We start from the raw sequence: 17,204 nt of genomic DNA on the forward strand, positions 1-17,204 counted from the left end.
GGAAATCCGCGCAGACGCTGCACGGTGAAGAGGGACATTGCTCCGGAGTAAGGTCAGTGGGAAAACGGCCATAGTTTGCCCAAAGACCAGAGTATAACCACACAGTGTCCCTAGCACAATGATTTTACCTGGAAGTGACACCATTATGTCAGGGATGTTGCACGACAACATCACTCTTTAGGGGTGGGGTTCCCCCATGGCCAACTGGCTGGTGGCAGGTTAAAGCCCCCAAAAGTGGGGGAACCTCTGTCAGGACCTGGGGTTGGGAACTCGACTAATATACAGTATTCTGGGTTTTTATAGTTTTGAAAATAATCTGATCCCATATACACAGATTGAATAATCTCTGCCATCACAGCAGTTATAATTTTATAGTTTCATTCCAGAGAGAACTAGTAAACTGTTTCAGCGACTTTGGCTGTGTTCATTGTAATTCTGTGCGTTTTAAGCATTTTAATCTGTGTTTTTAATCTTGCTAACTGGACTGGTGTTTTTGGTTGTTGTTGTTTTTTGTCATTGCAATTTGATCACTGCACTGTTAGCTGCCCTGAGGATGCGATATGACAGGGTATGATTATTTATTATTAAACAAATAAAGGCATACATACAGTATATGAACCAAAAAGTGTTCCAGAACTTTGAGCTTTATAGCAACACCTTGCAATGGTGGTCACTACAAACAATTACCTAGCACCCAGGTTTTGTTTTCTGTTTAGGTTGTTTAAAATGGTAATTTACCACTGAACTGACTTTGAAATATCATGGGAAAAGTGCAGAGTTGCTTTTGTACTTCTAAAGCTCTGCTTCCCTTCCATGATCCTTAAATTTCATTTTTGTTCTCATTTTATTTCGTTTATATCCCGCCCTTCCCACCAAAGCGGCTCAGGGCGGCTCACAACACAAAAGTTCTAATATAGGATTAAGTTTTAAAATACATCAATTTACAACATTTAAATAATAAACCAGTAAAAACAGTAAAACAAAGCCAGTTACCAAAGTACCATACTACAGCCTTCTATTCGAAATTTTCAAGTACCGATCAGTTGTATGCCAACCGGAAGAGGACTGTCTTACAGGCCCTGCGGAACTGCCCAAGGTCCCACAGGGCCCTCACCTCTTCCGGTAGCTGGTTCCACCAGCAAGGGGCTGTGATTGAAAAGGCCCTGTCTCTGGTCGACTTAAGTCGGGCCTCCTTTTCTATTTCTTGACTATATAATTGTCTCTGTCTCTCGAAACAGACACAGTTTCTTATTTTTTTCCATTTATATAACAAAGCAGTAGACAAGGGCACCTTTAAGACCCACCAAGTTTTATTCAGAATGTAAGCTTTCATATGCTCTAAGCAGACTTCATCAGACAAAAATGGAATGGCAAGCAGTCCTAAATTTTTGTCCGATGAAGTCTGCTTAGAGCATATGAAAGCGTACATTCTGAATAAAACTTAGTTGGTCTTAAAGGTGCCACTTGTCTACTGCTTTGTTCTATTCAGACCAACACGGCTGCCTGCTGGGATCTGCCATTTATATGTTTGCAGTTCTTTAGAAAACGTGTAACATTAAATGGTAAATATGAACATATGAAGCTGCCTTATACTGAATCAGACCCTGGGTCCATCAAAGTCAGTATTGTCTTCTCAGACTGGCAGCGGCTCTCCAGGGTCTCAAGCTGAGGTTTTTCACACCTACTTGCCTGGACCCTTTTTTAGTTGGAGATGCCGGGGATTGAACCTGGGACCTTCTGCTTCCCAAGCAGATGCTCTACCACTGAGCCACCGTCCCTCCCCAAAGTACTGTCGCCCGAACAGGGACTTGAACCCTGGACCCTCAGATTAATTTTTATTTATTTGGTTTACATTATAGTCTGCCTTTCTCACTTAGACTCAAGGCAGATTACACGAGTCAACGCAGTCCTCAGGATGGGACATTAATAACGCAATAGGAATGAGGGTTCTAAAACCATCCAGAAGTCTAAAACAGAACTGATGCAAAGGATAAGTATTAACATGACACATTAAATAATGCAAAAATTATATATTAGGATCCTAGTTTCAGCAAGCTATACACAGTAGTACGGATTATAGTACTGAATAAGAACATAAGAGAAGCCATGTTGGATCAGGCCAATGGCCCATCCAGTCCAACACTCTGTGTCACATAAGAGAAGCCATGTTGGATCAGGCCAATGGCCCATCCAGTCCAACACTCCATGTCACATAAGAACATAAGAGAAGCCATGTTGGGTCAGGCCAATGGCCCATCCTCTCCAACACTCTGTGTCACATAAGAACATAAGAGAAGGCCTGTTGGATCAGGCCAATGGCCCATCCAGTCCAACACTCTGTGTCACATAAGAACATAAGAGAAGCCCTGCTGGATCATGCCAATGGCCCATCCAGTCCAACACTCTATGTCACATAAGAACATAAGAGAAGCCCTGTTGGATCAGGCCAATGACCCATCCAGTCCAACACTCTGTGTCACATAAGAACATAAGAGAAGCCCTGTTGGATCAGGCCAATGGCCCATCCAGTCCAACACTCTGTGTCACACATAAGAACATGAGAGAAGGCCTGTTGGATCAGGCCAATGGCCCATCCAGTCCAACACTCTGTGTCACACATAAGAACATAAGAGAAGGCCTGTTGGATCAGGCCAATGGCCCATCCAGTCCAACACTCTGTGTCACATAAGAACATAAGAGAAGGCCTGTTGGATCAGGCCAATGGCCCATCCAGTCCAACACTCTGTGTCACACATAAGAACATGAGAGAAGGCCTGTTGGATCAGGCCAATGGCCCATCCAGTCCAACACTCTGTGACACATAAGAACATAAGAGAAGCCTTACTGGATCAGGCCAATGGCCCCTCCAGTCCAACACTCTGTGTCACATAAGAACATAAGAGAAGCCCTGTTGGATCAGGCCAATGACCCATCCAGTCCAACACTCTGTGTCACATAAGAACATAAGAGAAGCCCTGTTGGATCAGGCCAATGGCCCATCCAGTCCAACACTCTGTGTCACACATAAGAACATGAGAGAAGGCCTGTTGGATCAGGCCAATGGCCCATCCAGTCCAACACTCTGTGTCACACATAAGAACATAAGAGAAGGCCTGTTGGATCAGGCCAATGGCCCATCCAGTCCAACACTCTGTGTCACATAAGAACATAAGAGAAGGCCTGTTGGATCAGGCCAATGGCCCATCCAGTCCAACACTCTGTGTCACATAAGAACATAAGAGAAGCCCTGTTGGATCAGGCCAACGGCCCATCCAGTCCAGCACTCTGTGTCACATAAGAACATAAAAGAAGCCATGTTGGATCAGGCCAATGGCCCCTCCAGTCCAACACTCTGTATCACACAGTGGCCAAAAATTTACATACACACACACACACACACATATATATATATATACACACTCTGGCTAATAGCCACTGATGGACCTCTGCTCCATATTTTTATCTAATCCCCTCTTGAAGCTGGCTATGCTTATAGCCGCCGCCACCTCCTGTGGCAGTGAATTTCACGTGTTAATCACCCTTTGGGTGAAGAAGTACCTCCTTTTATCCGTTCTAACCCGACTGCTCAGCAATTTCATTGAATGCCCATGAGTTCTTGTATTGTGAGAAAGGGAGAAAAGGACTTCTTTCTCTACCTTCTCCATAATAATTTATCCAAGTAAATTTGTGAAATATTTAGCAGAGCGCGACTCTATTGCCTGCATAGAAAAGCCCTCTTGAATAATTCAGTTCTGCATAGTTGCAGAAAGCCAGGAGAGCAGCCTTCCTGAATTCCTCAGGTACACCATTCCATAAGGTGGGGGCCACAACAGAGAAGGCATGTGTACAAGCTCATTTCGATTTTGCCCATTTCCAGGGTGGCATTTGCAGAGAATTCTGCTCCAGTGTACAAAGCTGTTGTGGCAGGGTATATGAGGAGAGGCAGACTCACAAATATGAGGATCCAAGGCCATGATGGGCTTTGTATGTGATAACTAATACCTGATGGTCAGCCAGTGAAGTGCCTGCAGGACGGGAGCGTTATGGATGCTCCATGTAGCTCCTGATAATAGCCAAGCCACCTGCACCAAATGGTGTTCCTGAACGGATATCGATGGAAGACCAATGTACAATGCATTACGTTAGTCTAGTCTTGATATTACTGTGGCATGGATCCAGGTGACCAGATCAGCCATACTGTGAACCCATTCAGTAGGAGCCCCTGGGCTCCTTCCCTCAGCCAATGACGTGGGGTTTCGGGGGCAGCTGAGGTCTCAGAATGAGGGCTGCTAGGGTTGCTTCACTGCCAGCAGTTGCCTCCTCCAAGCTGTCTTTTTTTCTCTCTGTCCAGCTGACAGGCTCCGAGTTCACTTCCTTCTCAGCCTCAGGGTCTTTGCCTCCTTTTATCCCCCAGGGTCCCCTCCCTCTTCCCAGGTCCTGTCCTGTGAATGGTTCCCTTCCCTGCCAGTCTCCCAGTTTCTACACCCCATTGGCTCTGACCACTCCCTTTAAACTGTTCTGGCTCCTCCCTTCTCCAGTGCTTCTTTGGCATCTGCTCAGGGCTCAAGTGGGTTTGGGGTGGAGGTGTAGCCAACAAGCTCACATCACGGCGTCTGCCTCTCAACCCCACTGGAGCTTGCAGGCCTTCTGTAAAGAACTGGGTTCGGAGACGTTCAACAGCAATCATACTTCATTAACATCCACACAACAAAACAACATGGCAGGGCTGGGTCCCTGCTTATATGCATGGACCTGGAACAACCCCCTCCCAAATGCAGTCCAATCCTGAATGGTTAAAGTTCACGCCACGGTTCTTAATAGGCAGTCAGTAAAGGTCTCCCGTGGTTCCCCCGTGCGCGTGAGGCAACACTGTGTTAGAAATTCAGGGACCAAAATACAGTACACAACACCTTCCCTCTTCCTCCTTTCGAATGCTTCCCATTTGTGCAGTCTGGTGTGACCACTCCTTGAGAGCACAGTCTGGACACTTGCTTCCTCTCCCATTATCTGGTGTAGTGACAGCGGCTATGGGGCCCCTTGGAGCAATCTGCCAGCAATGCTGAAGGGCCAGTCTGGAGTGTGTGCACCATTGGGCCTCCTGGGGCAGGGTGGGGAAGGGGGCCTAGCAGGCAACACTGCCATGGCTGATGCCAGCCTGCTTCTCTTGGGGCCTCCAGCCAAGTAAGCGTCGTGGGTCAGGATGCTCCGATCCAAGCCCAGGCACATATCAAGGCTGCCCTATACAGAATCATGTCATTGGACCATCTAATTTAGTACACACTCTGTGCTCTATCACTGAGCCATGGGCTCTGCACATCAGCTTTACCAACTGCATATTTAATGACAGCCAGTTTGGTGTAGTGGTTAAGTGTGCGGTCTCTTATCTGGGAGAACCAGGTTTGATTCCCCACTCCTCCACTTGCACCTGCTGGAATGGCCTTGGGTCAGCCATAGCTCTGGCAGAGCTTGTCCTTGAAAGGGCAGCTGCTGTGAGAGCCCTCTCCAGCCCCACCCACCTCACAGGGTGTCTGTTGTGGGGGGGGGGGAAGGTAAAGGACATTGTGAGCCACTCTGAGACTCTTCGGAGTGGAGGGTGGGATATAAATCCCATATCTTCATCTACCTCACAGGGTGTCTGTTGTGGGGGAGGAAGGGAAAGGAGATTGTGAGCCACTCTGAGACTCTTCGGAGTGGAGGGTGGGATATAAATCCAATATCTTCATCTACCTCACAGGGTGTCTGTTGTGGGGGAGGAAGGTAAAGGAGATTGTGAGCCGCTCTGAGACTCTTCGGAGTGGAGGGCGGGATATAAATCCAATATCTTCATCTACCTCACAGGGTGTCTGTTGTGGGGGAGGAAGGGAAAGGAGATTGTGAGCCGCTCTGAGACTCTTCGGAGTGGAGGGCCGGATATAAATCCAATATCTTTTTCTTCATCATCTTCTACTATTTCCTAGCTACAGGAAGCATCACGAAACTATGGCAAACTAGGCTAAGGCAAACTGCTTGAACAACTAAACATTTCAATAGGTCCAAGCAGGCAGCCATGTTGGTCTGAAGTAGAAGAACAAAATAGGAGTCGATTGCACCTTTAAGACCAACTTAGTTTTATTCAGCACATGAAAGCTTACATTCTGAATAAAACTAAGTTGGTCTTAAAGGTGCAATCGATTCCTATTTTGTTCAGCTAAACATTTAGTATTTGAAGGCATGGAGTGCCAAAAATCCTTCAAATGTGGATGGTGAAAATACTGGCTCTGGCACAGAAGGAAGCTACTGCTTGGGAAATATCTGAAAAATAAAGGGTTGTTGTTGTTGCATTTTTGTTAACTCCTTGTTGACATAGCAGGATTGCACTTATTCTCCCCCCCCCTCCTTTAACTTCCTTCTGATTCTACACTTAAAATAGTGCTTTGTTGTCCAATTACTCCTTTGTTTCCAGTATTGTATGATTCTGTTGTATGAAGGGGGCAGGGGTGTGGTGATTTTATTTCTGTATTAAAATATAAGAGCAGTTTCTTTCTACAAAAGTCTATTTGGAGATACTACTTTATTCTTTATTGGAAGGAAGGCCTGCAATAACTGTTATTGGCCTCCACCCTTGTTTTTTGTGTTGTTTGTTTATATGTTTTATTGAAGCATTGCATTGTACATATACTTTATTTTAAATGGTTTCAATATGAAAATATTTCTATGTTCACTGCCTTGGAGACCCTATGTAAATGGAAAGGCACGGAAAAGTTTTAAATAAATACAAATAAAAGAAATCTTCCACAATGCACTAGAAAATCTGTCTTTTTCAGATGATAGATAGATAGATAGATAGATAGATAGATAGATAGATAGATAGATAGATAGATAGATAGATAGATAGATAGATAGATGATAGATGATAGATGATAGATAGATGATAGATAGATAGATAGATAGATAGATAGATAGATAGATAGATAGATAGATAGATAGATAGATAGATAGATAGATAGATGATAGATAGATAGATAGATAGATAGATAGATAGATAGATAGATAGATAGATAGATAGATAGATAGATAGATAGATAGATGATGGATGATAGATAGATAGATAGATAGATGATAGATAGATAGATAGATAGATAGATAGATAGATGATAGATAGATAGATAGATAGATAGATAGATAGATAGATAGATAGATTGATAGATGATAGATAGATAGATAGATAGATAGATAGATGATAGATAGATGATAGATAGATAGATAGACAGACAGATAGATAGATAGATAGACTGATAGATAGATAGATAGATAGATAGATAGATAGATAGATAGATAGATAGATAGATAGATAGACTGATAGATAGACAGACAGACAGACAGACAGACAGACAGACAGACAGACAGACAGACAGACAGACAGACAGACAGACAGACAGACAGATAGATAGATAGATAGATAGATAGATAGATAGATAGATAGATAGATAGATAGATAGATAGATAGATAGATAGATAGAAAATCTATGCTCAAACAGTAAACTTTGAGTTTAATTCTTTAAAAATGCAGTTCTTGAGCAGACATTATGCAGACATTATTCCACAAGCCCAAACTATCCCTTGAAATGAAATGAACAAGTTGTTTACACACTTATTGGATTTTAGGCTCCCTTGTCCGCTCTGGACCCATTTGGCAACACTAAAGCGTTGATTCTGAAGAATTCAATTAAAGCAATGGCACATTGCTATACAGTATTAAAGAGGCTGTAGTGAATTTCTCAGTTACAAAACAGGATGCTCTTTTACAAGTGGTTAATGCCTCTGCAGACTGCACATGCAAAGTTTAATATGTTCTGCCATTAACACAAGTTGAGCTAGTGAATCAGACAATACATGAAGAAAAACCCTACAAGTATGCTATGGCAGCTTTTGCAACTCTACTACCCTCTTTGGTGTCACAGGACCAGGGCTTGTTTTTTTTTAACTTCCAAACATATAGAGTGTTGTTTCTATTCTACAAAAGCAGAAATGCAATGTCCATTCAATTAGCCATGGTTAACCATCAGGCAGGAGAAATCTCCCTGAGCTGGCATGCTCCACACATTTCAGCAATGGTATAACCAGATGACTGATACTCATACCACTAAAGCTCTACAGTCCTGGTGTTAGGCCCAAGTCCTCTTCTTCCATCTTTAATGGACTGTGTTTACTCTGGCCCTGGTGCCAGAGTCCCTGGACTCTCAGTTACTATGAACCATGTTTCTTTATAAGCATTTGCATCCTGTTATATTGGACTCTTAGCCTTACTTGAGTCCAGGCCTCGGATTCAGCGGGAGCTCACAGGAGCACAGCTCCTGAACCTTTCAGAGTTGCACCTCCTCCTTCCCACCTTGTCCACTGAATAGTAGGTGCAGCTGCATAACAATCCCTGGGTGAGCTCCACCACCTATTTTTCTACAAAACAACCCCTGCTTGAGTCCAATCATTTACCTGGGCACCAGCCCAAAATTTACATTTTACTCTGTGTGGGGACAAACAGCAAACACTCCGGTTTAGCTAAGAGGCCTCCCAGCCTGTCCCTGCCATTGCTGTAACTGTGCATTCCTCCTGCAAAGAAGGACTCTATATCAGGCTTCCCCAGGAAGCTGCCAAGCCATGCAGAACACAACTGCACTGCTGTCCAAGGAAGGCAGCCTATAAGAACAGCTTTCAGAAGAAGAAGAAGAAGATATTGGATTTATATCCCGCCCTCCACTCTGAAGAGTCTCAGAGCGGCTCACAATCTCCTTTCCCTTCATCCCCCACGACAGACACCCTGTGAGGTAGATGAAGATATTGGATTTATATTCCGCCCTCCACTCCGAAGAGTCTCAGAGCGGCTCACAATCTCCTTTCCCTTCCTCCCCCACAACAGACACCCTGTGAGGTAGATGAAGATATTGGATTTATATCCCGCCCTCCACTCCGAAGAGTCTCAGAGCGGCTCACAATCTCCTTTCCCTTCCTCCCCCACAACAGACACCCTGTGAGGTGGGTGGGGCTGGAGAGGGCTCTCACAGCAGCTGCCCTTTCAAGGACAACCTCTGCCAGAGCTATGGCTGACCCAAGGCCATTCCAGCAGGTGCAAGTGGAGGAGCGGGGAATCAAACCCGATTCTCCCAGATAAGAGTCCACATACTTAACCGCTACACCAAACTGGCTCTCCCAAACTGGCTCTCCCAGAAGCCATGATAAAGGGGACCCTGGATCCATATTGTTCAGCCACCATGAGGACACAGCAGGGTGAGCACATAGGCTGGGTGTGTCTAGCCAGATGCAAATGAAGTAACCAGCAGTTGGACAAAAGAGCTTGCTATGACGCCCGCACACAACAAAGGTTTGTTCCTGTCAGCCATTGAGAAGATCGCTGGAAACAAAGAATTAGCCCAAGGAAGTAACCGTTGCTAAGGACTGAAGCCCATCATGCAGGACAACCCTAATGTGTTAGCTAAGGTGCTACAGTAGATTACAATATGTGGCTCTAAACTGACCAACTCCTTTTCTTTGTTTAAGGTAGTTCTTCAATAGGTAAGCCCATCAAGGCCCACTAATCCCATCAAGCCCCTGGGAGCCTCCCCCTGTCCTCCCCTTTTGGTGACATAGAAGTCACATGTACTGGCATCACTGCAGTGTCACACGTCACCTGACCTAATGATCACACACCACATGACCTCATTACCTGAGGGCACAAATCTGGTTATATCAAGGCTAGCACATGGCAAGTTCAGTGTGTCTTGTCTTACCCTACAACATACATGCACCCCCAAACTCTATTTGGGCCACTCTTCACCTTGAACATATGAACATATGAAGCTGCCTTATACTGAATCAAACCCTGGGTCCATCAAAGTCAGTATTGTCTACTCAGACTGGCAGCGGCTCTCCAGGGTCTCAAGCGGAGGTTTTTCACGCCTACTTGCCTGGACCATTTTTAGTTGGAGGTGCCAGGGATTGAACCTGGGACCTTCTGCTTCCCAAGCAGATGCTCTGCCACTGAGCCACCGTCCCTCCTTCATGCCTTCTGCTTCAAGGATCCATGCAACAGGCAGTATCACCCCCCCCCCCTCTGCAATATTCCTAAATACCCCTATTTCTCATTACTATTTTTCCTAGTTCTTGTTTGTATGTGTTTGATTGTTGATGTGTGATTGTATTTTTATATATTTTCTAAGTAAACATTTTATTTTAAAACTATTTTACTGTTGGGAGTTTTATTCTGAAAACTACACCTTCGTAAATTGGCAAAAGATCTGTCCTATGCTCTCCCAGGGTTTCCTCTGCTAATTCCCCCATCTACAAGGCGATCCACAGCAATTTTGCTAACACTGGAAGCTACTGGAGCTATTTGTGTTCTTCCTCTCTCCACTGCTTAGCAATCCTGTCCCTACCCCCAATATATGACCAGCCACTTTTGAAATGTGAAGGATGCAATATTTGGGGGGGGGGGGGGGAGAAGAGTTAACTGTTTTCAAGAAAAGCATAAAAAAAAACTACTGCACATCTACAATTCCCTAAATTCATAAAGGGGCTTTCATTAACACAGTGCAAATCTCCTAGGTGCCATCTATTAAAATGCTGTTACAGGAAACACAGATGAACCTACATTTTTTTCCAATGTGACTAAGAAGGCTCTTGCCCTCAAAACTGAATGCAAAATTAGATTTATTAATTCTTTTTAAAGGGCCAAAGATTCAGTTGAATTCCATGTTCTCAGACTGGAGGATATATGTTCTATATTGTAGCTTAAATTTACTTAGTTTGATGCAGCTGTACACAAATTATGCTTGGGAATGGATCCATTTGCCATGGAAGAATTCATCTATAAGCAAACTGGCAATTTTGGATCCAACACAAAATATATGAATAGAAAATTATCTTGAAGGAAAAAGCACTATTTTAAAAAAAAAAAAGTTTTTGCTTTCATCAAGCATGCTTCAAGTATACAGGCAAGTTCACACTTAGACACCTTTAAAATACAAATCACAGCTTCATGATTGTAATACTTTGATTCAATTATGACATTTTAAAACTTATTCCCTAAACTCTATACATCTATGAAATGAAATTTTTAACAAAGTCCCTTCTATCAACTTTATAATATATAAAGGTCAGCCAACACAGCTATAAAAGTCCTATTACAGTGAAGCAAAAATGAGATCAAACTCAGCAACTCCCCCCCCCCCCCGTTTATTTAAATCATTCAATAAGCATAACATTACTATAACCAATCAATACAGAGTAAAAGAATTACAACTGTTAAACAAAGCATAATTAACAGCTCTGCTGTCTAGGGGTCATATACTTATTTATAAATACATATAGATAGTAATGAAATGAAATCTTTAACAAAGTCCCTTCTATCAACTTTATAATATATAAAGGTCAGCCAACACAGCTATAAAAGTCCTATTACAGTGAAGCAAAAATGAGATCAAACTCAGCAACTCCCCCCCCCCCGTTTATTTAAATCATTCAATAAGCATAACATTACTATAACCAATCAATACAGAGTAAAAGAATTACAACTGTTAAACAAAGCATAATTAACAGCTCTGCTGTCTAGGGGTCATATACTTATTTATAAATACATATAGATAGTGATTAATATAAGTATTAAATAATTCCTTTCTAATCAATAAAACAATTTTTTGTATTTTTCAGGTGCTTTACCATATTCTTTATTAGAGTTTTCAATATATTCAAAAAAAGAAAACCAACACTCTATAAAAATGTTTTTGCATAGTGGAACTTCTTGTTGGATGATTTGAGAAGCTAATTTATCAATCACTAGTACATCCCAAATTTTTAGGTAGGTTTAGAAGGCCTTTTCCATTTTGAAGCTATCAATAATTTGGCGGTCATTATGAGTAAACAGGCCAGATCCCTTTTTTCCTGAGCAAACTTAAAACTGGAACAGTCATTTAGTACAGGGGTTGCCAACGGTAGCTCTCCAGATGTTTTTTGCCTACAACTCCCATCAGCCCCAGCCAGCATGGCCAATGGCTGCGGCTGATGGGAGTTGTAAGCAAAAAACATCTGGAGAGCTATTGTTGGCCACCCCTGATTTAGTAGAACAAACTCTGGGTTTTTTGGAATAGTAACTTTATCATCAATAACAGATAACACATGGTCCCAAAACTGTCGGATTACTGGGCAACTCTACCAGCAATGGTAAAAAGAAGCATTTTGCTTACATTCCTTCCAACAGAGAGGATCTGATTTGTGTTTAGAATGGAATAGTCTAAGAGGCGTAAGTTACCATCTAGCCCATAACTTAAATTGTAATATCCTCAAATTATTGGCTGGGGTTCGAAAAAGAGTACCTGTCCATATATTGGCCCATTGTTCTGAGATATCCCTCAGACAATCCTTCTTCCAAGCACTTTGTTGGGAAGAAGTTTGTTGCCAGTTCTTAAAATTTAAGATTTTATAAATAATAGATATTACCCCTTTTTGCTGTTGGTAGTCTTTATAAATAATATTTTCAAAAGCTGTTAGGGGTCTGTCTAGCTGTGTGTTCAGAGAGTTGCTATGTAGAAGATGGTTTAGTTGTTGCAACTGCATCCATTGGACTTGTGTGTTAAGTTTCTGGGAAAGGGTTTCTTTGGAACATAGTTGACCTTTATCACATATGTCAGAAAATCGAAACATATTTTTCTTACGTCAGTTTGCGTAGTCTGACTTACTTCTGCCTGCAGGGAACCAGGACTGTCCCAAAAAAGATGCCACTGGGGAAACTCCCGGGGCTAAGGTTTGTCTAAATTTATCCCACAATTTCAATGTGGTGTTAATATAAGGATGGTCTTTCAGAGTTGGATTCCTATAATTGGATTTGTTCCAAATTGTTTCACATAGACTGTCAGGAGAAGCATAGCGGTTCTCAATATGAATCCAAGCCTTTTCTAATCGTGAGGAGGCATAGTGGATGAATGTTTTCTAGTTGGCTGGCGAAATAGTATGATATCAAGTTAGGGAGTGCCAAACCTCCCATAGTATTTGGTTTGGTTGAAAGGTTAAAATTAATTCTAGCTTTTTTCTTTGACCATAAGTAATTAAGAAGGATGGCCTGCCATTCTTGTATAATCTTTTCCGGAATAAAAATTGGGATATTCTGGAATAAAAAAAGGAATTTGGGATGTATGAAGGTTTTGATCTGTTTTTTCTAGTAAAGAGGATTGAAATTTACTCGAATCATTCAGCATGGAGCGATTTAATAAGAGGATCAAAATTAACTTTGAATAAATCAAATAGATGTAAGGGTATCTGAATTCCTAGGTATCTCATAGATTTTGTGACCCATTTAAATACAAATTGGGATTTTAGTTTCTGTGTTTCCTCTGCCATTACATGTATTGGAAAACTTTCTTATTTGGAGTAATTGATTGAAAAGCCTGAGATCTTGCTAAAATAGTCAGTTCTACTCATTAGTTGTTTTAGAGTTAAAAGGGGGTTGGAACAGTAGATGAGGGCATCATCAGCAAATATATTCATTTTGTGAGATTTGCCATTGATATTAATCCCTGTAATCAGAGGGTCAGCATGGATGATGTTGGCAAGGGGTTCAATGGAGATGGCAAAAAGAATAGGGGAGAGTGGACACCCTTTTTTGGTTCCTCTGGGGAGATTGAACATCTCTGATATATAATTATTGATTATGATTTGAGCTTCAGGTTTTTTTATAAAGGGCAGAAATTATATTTTAAAAGTTTGGGCCAAAACCTATGGTTTGTAAAACAGTTTTTAGATATTGTATTTCCACTTTGTAGAAAGCTTTCTCGGCATCCAACAACAGCAATACTGAATTAATTTGATTTTCTTTGCAGTAGTGTAGTATGTTCAAAGCTCTTCTAATATTATCAGAAATTAATCTGTTCGGCATAAAGCATGATTGATCAGGGTGTATATAGTTAGTAATAATTTTATTGAGCCTTGCTGCCATTAGGGCCGAGAAGATCTTAAGATCATGGTTCAAAATTGCAATTGGACAGTAAGAAGCTGGGTCCAATTTGTCTTTTCCTGGTTTATGAATGTGTCATCTTGGCCTCTGACCAGGATTTAGTCAGCAATCCAGTGGACATAATTATATTGCACATTTCTGTTAGCGGTTCTAAAACCAGTGGTAATTTTTTTTATATAGCTCAATAAGTAGGCCATCTGTCCCTGTGGCTTTATTAGATTTAATGTTCATTATGGCTTCTTGGACCTCCAGAGGTGTAATAGGAGAATCTAGAGCTTCACAGTGGTCTCTTGAAAGTTGAATGTTAAAATTAATTTCCTTAAGATAATTTGCTATATCTTGTTGGTTTTTTTATTGTTGGATGTTTAAAGTTTCTGACAGAATTCTTGAAAAAGATTGGAGATTCCTTTAGAAGTGTTAATGATATCTCCATTAGCTGCGCAGAGTGCAGGAACTAAATTAGAGGCTCTCTTTTGGGCTATTCTGTGTTTCAATAATTTCACTGCTTTGGGTGTTTTGGTCACATATTTTTGCCTTAAATATCTTAAATTCAACTGGATTGAAGACGTTTCTAGAACCTCCAACTTTTTTCTTTCAAAATCAAGTTTCTTTAAAATCTTTTTGCCACCAAATTTCATATGCTTGTCTTCAAGGTTTTTAATTACAGCTTTGATCTCATTAATAAAATTATTAACATTACTAATAATCTTAGAGTAAATAGGCATTGTACACTAAAAAGCTGAAAGATATTTTATATGTTTTGATTGAATTTTATAATTATAACTATTTTTGATTGTTTAAATGATTTAATGTTTTTATTTTCACTGTCTTGTGGATTTTGATCAGGTGGAGAGGCAACATAAAATGTTTTAAATACATGCATAAAATAAATATATCCCTATATTAGATATGCAAGGGAAGGGAACTGGGAGATAGGAAACAACAAGGGAGAGATCTGTTGGAGAAATGATAGCCTGCTAAGAGTCTAGTTCAGGGATGGCCATACTGCAGCTCGGGAGCCACATGTGGCTCTTTCACACATTTTGTGTGGCTCCTGGTAGTCAAGGAGGAACTTAATGCAGGCTTTCTCTCAAGTAAGCATTCTTAGCATTGGGACCTCAGTCAGCCTCTGAGCATTGACCCAAAGGTAGGAGACTGTTTCTGCCATGTGTGAAGCTGGGAAGGAGGAGATAATAGGCATGCTTGTAAGCTCTTCTCCTCCACCACAGAGGTCGCCAGGAGAAAAAGAGCACAAGAGTGAAAAAGTCACTGGAAGGAGGGATGGAATTAAAGAGCATTGTGTAGGGTTCCCCTTTTGTTTCATAGCTCTTATAGGAGCTGTATTTACTAACCTTGATGCCAAGGCAAAGAGAGATACATAATGATGCAAACAACGGTCAATGATTTATATGGTACATGTGTGTTTCCTTCTCCCACTGGTGCTAAAAAACAATTCCCTAACCTTTCCCTATGTTGGTCTTAAGGGGACTATTATTCCCAGCTTTTGTTGTTGTTTTTTTAAAGTCTCCTTCTAGCATAGCCATGTTGTAAAGTGCATACATATGTATTTTATCTTTCTGTGCAAAGCAAGTATGAAGAGTTTTAATAAAGACATGTACGTAATATTTGTTAGTGTTTTTCAGCTCTCAAACATAAGATATTTATTCTAAGTGATTCTTACGTTAAGCAGGTTTGGCCACCCTTGGGCTAGTTACTGTAAATACCATTGAAAGAGTGGATTAGTCCACTTGTACCCTAGGGGGAGCTGTGGTACATTGTCTAGCGTGTTTAGAGTTCTTATTTAATGTTTTCTCTTGCCGTTCAGCCTACCTCTTGTTGATTCTTTTCCTGCTGTGTATTGGTATGAGTTAGTGCTTGCACTCTGAAGACCTCTCTATTGTATTAGTGGCCTGCAATTAGTTATTTACTTTTTTTTTGCAAAATCCTGTTGCAGTAAAGTCATTGCAAGCAAACTCCAAAGCATGGATTGGATTATTTCCTGAACTCTGCCCACAATATTATTGTCAGGGAATAAAGGCTGTGTATGCAATTTTGTGTTTATGTTATGATTTATATGATGGAGGTACCAAAATTATCTTTAAGTCAAATACTTCCAATAGCCTTCACTGTAGAAGCCACAGAGATATCCACTGGCAAGTCATACAGATAGCCCTGATAGCTTCTGGAGGAACTACTATAGTGTACACTTCAGGGGTTGCTCTTCCACTCCATGTCCATAGATGTTATTTCTGATGGAATACCAGCAGACACCACACCACCCAAAACAACCTTGACTAGTTAGCATAATAAAAGGATCTGTGATTTATCCCTACACCTCAGAATTCTTTATTTCAGTAAGGCCAGGAGACCCTTATTACATTTCAAAAGTGGAATAATTCACAGTTCTATAATAAAGAATGTAAGGACTCTCTCTCTCTCTCTCTCTCTCGGCTTGGCTTTATGTTCAATCTACAGCAGCCTTCTATTTCCAGCTGAAGGCAGCAAGCAAGGCTGTCTTAATGCATGGGCCTGATGGGCACTTGCCCGTGAGCCCCACGAGCATTGGGGTCCCATACTAATCTGAAGACCATTGACTTCAAGCCAATAATAAAGCAATTCTCTGCTAAGAAATGCCGCAAATGCTTGTTATAATAAGAAATTGGTAGTCATTTCCTACTGTGACATCTAATCTATTATTGGTCGTTTTCACACTCACCTTCCGCCGGTGCGACCCCCCTCTTCACTGCGCAGGATCTGCGTGGATTTCGCACTAAACGCTGCGGAGCAGCCAGAAAAGCCGGAAGCTCCCGTCGCAAAAGCCGCGCAAACGTCAAACTGCTTTTTGGCGGTTTCAGTTTGAGCGGCTTTTGCGCCGGGAGCTTCCGGCTTTTCTGGCTGCTCCGCAGCGTTTAGTGCGAAATCCGCGCAGATCCTGCGCGGTGAAGAGGGGGGTCGCGCCGGCGGAAGGTGAGTGCGAAAACGACCATTGTGTTTGTCAAGCCTCGTGTCTTGTTCAAATGTTTATCATGTTGATTAGTTGTCGCTGCGCAGCACGCTTTTAATGTTTCAACACCGATTTTGTTGGAAGGGCCAATAAGATAAATATATATTTGATTTTATCGATCATTTACATTTTTATTTCTGTGAGTCATTGTCGTAGGGGCCCAGGACACTGCTTTGCCCGGGGCCCGTAATGCTGTTAAAACGGCCCTGGCAGCAAGATGTCTTT

The 17,204-nt window shown here is 41.7% G+C and overlaps 1 protein-coding gene across 1 annotated transcript in view; it reads right to left on the reverse strand.

Annotated features, from left to right (window-relative positions):
* The window catches only part of DOCK2 (dedicator of cytokinesis 2), a 536,841-nt gene that overhangs the window by 432,826 nt on the left and 86,811 nt on the right, over positions 1–17,204 (reverse strand). The window lies entirely within an intron of this gene.

This window comes from Heteronotia binoei, chromosome 5, assembly GCF_032191835.1.
Source record: "Heteronotia binoei isolate CCM8104 ecotype False Entrance Well chromosome 5, APGP_CSIRO_Hbin_v1, whole genome shotgun sequence".
NCBI lineage: Eukaryota > Metazoa > Chordata > Lepidosauria > Squamata > Gekkonidae > Heteronotia > Heteronotia binoei.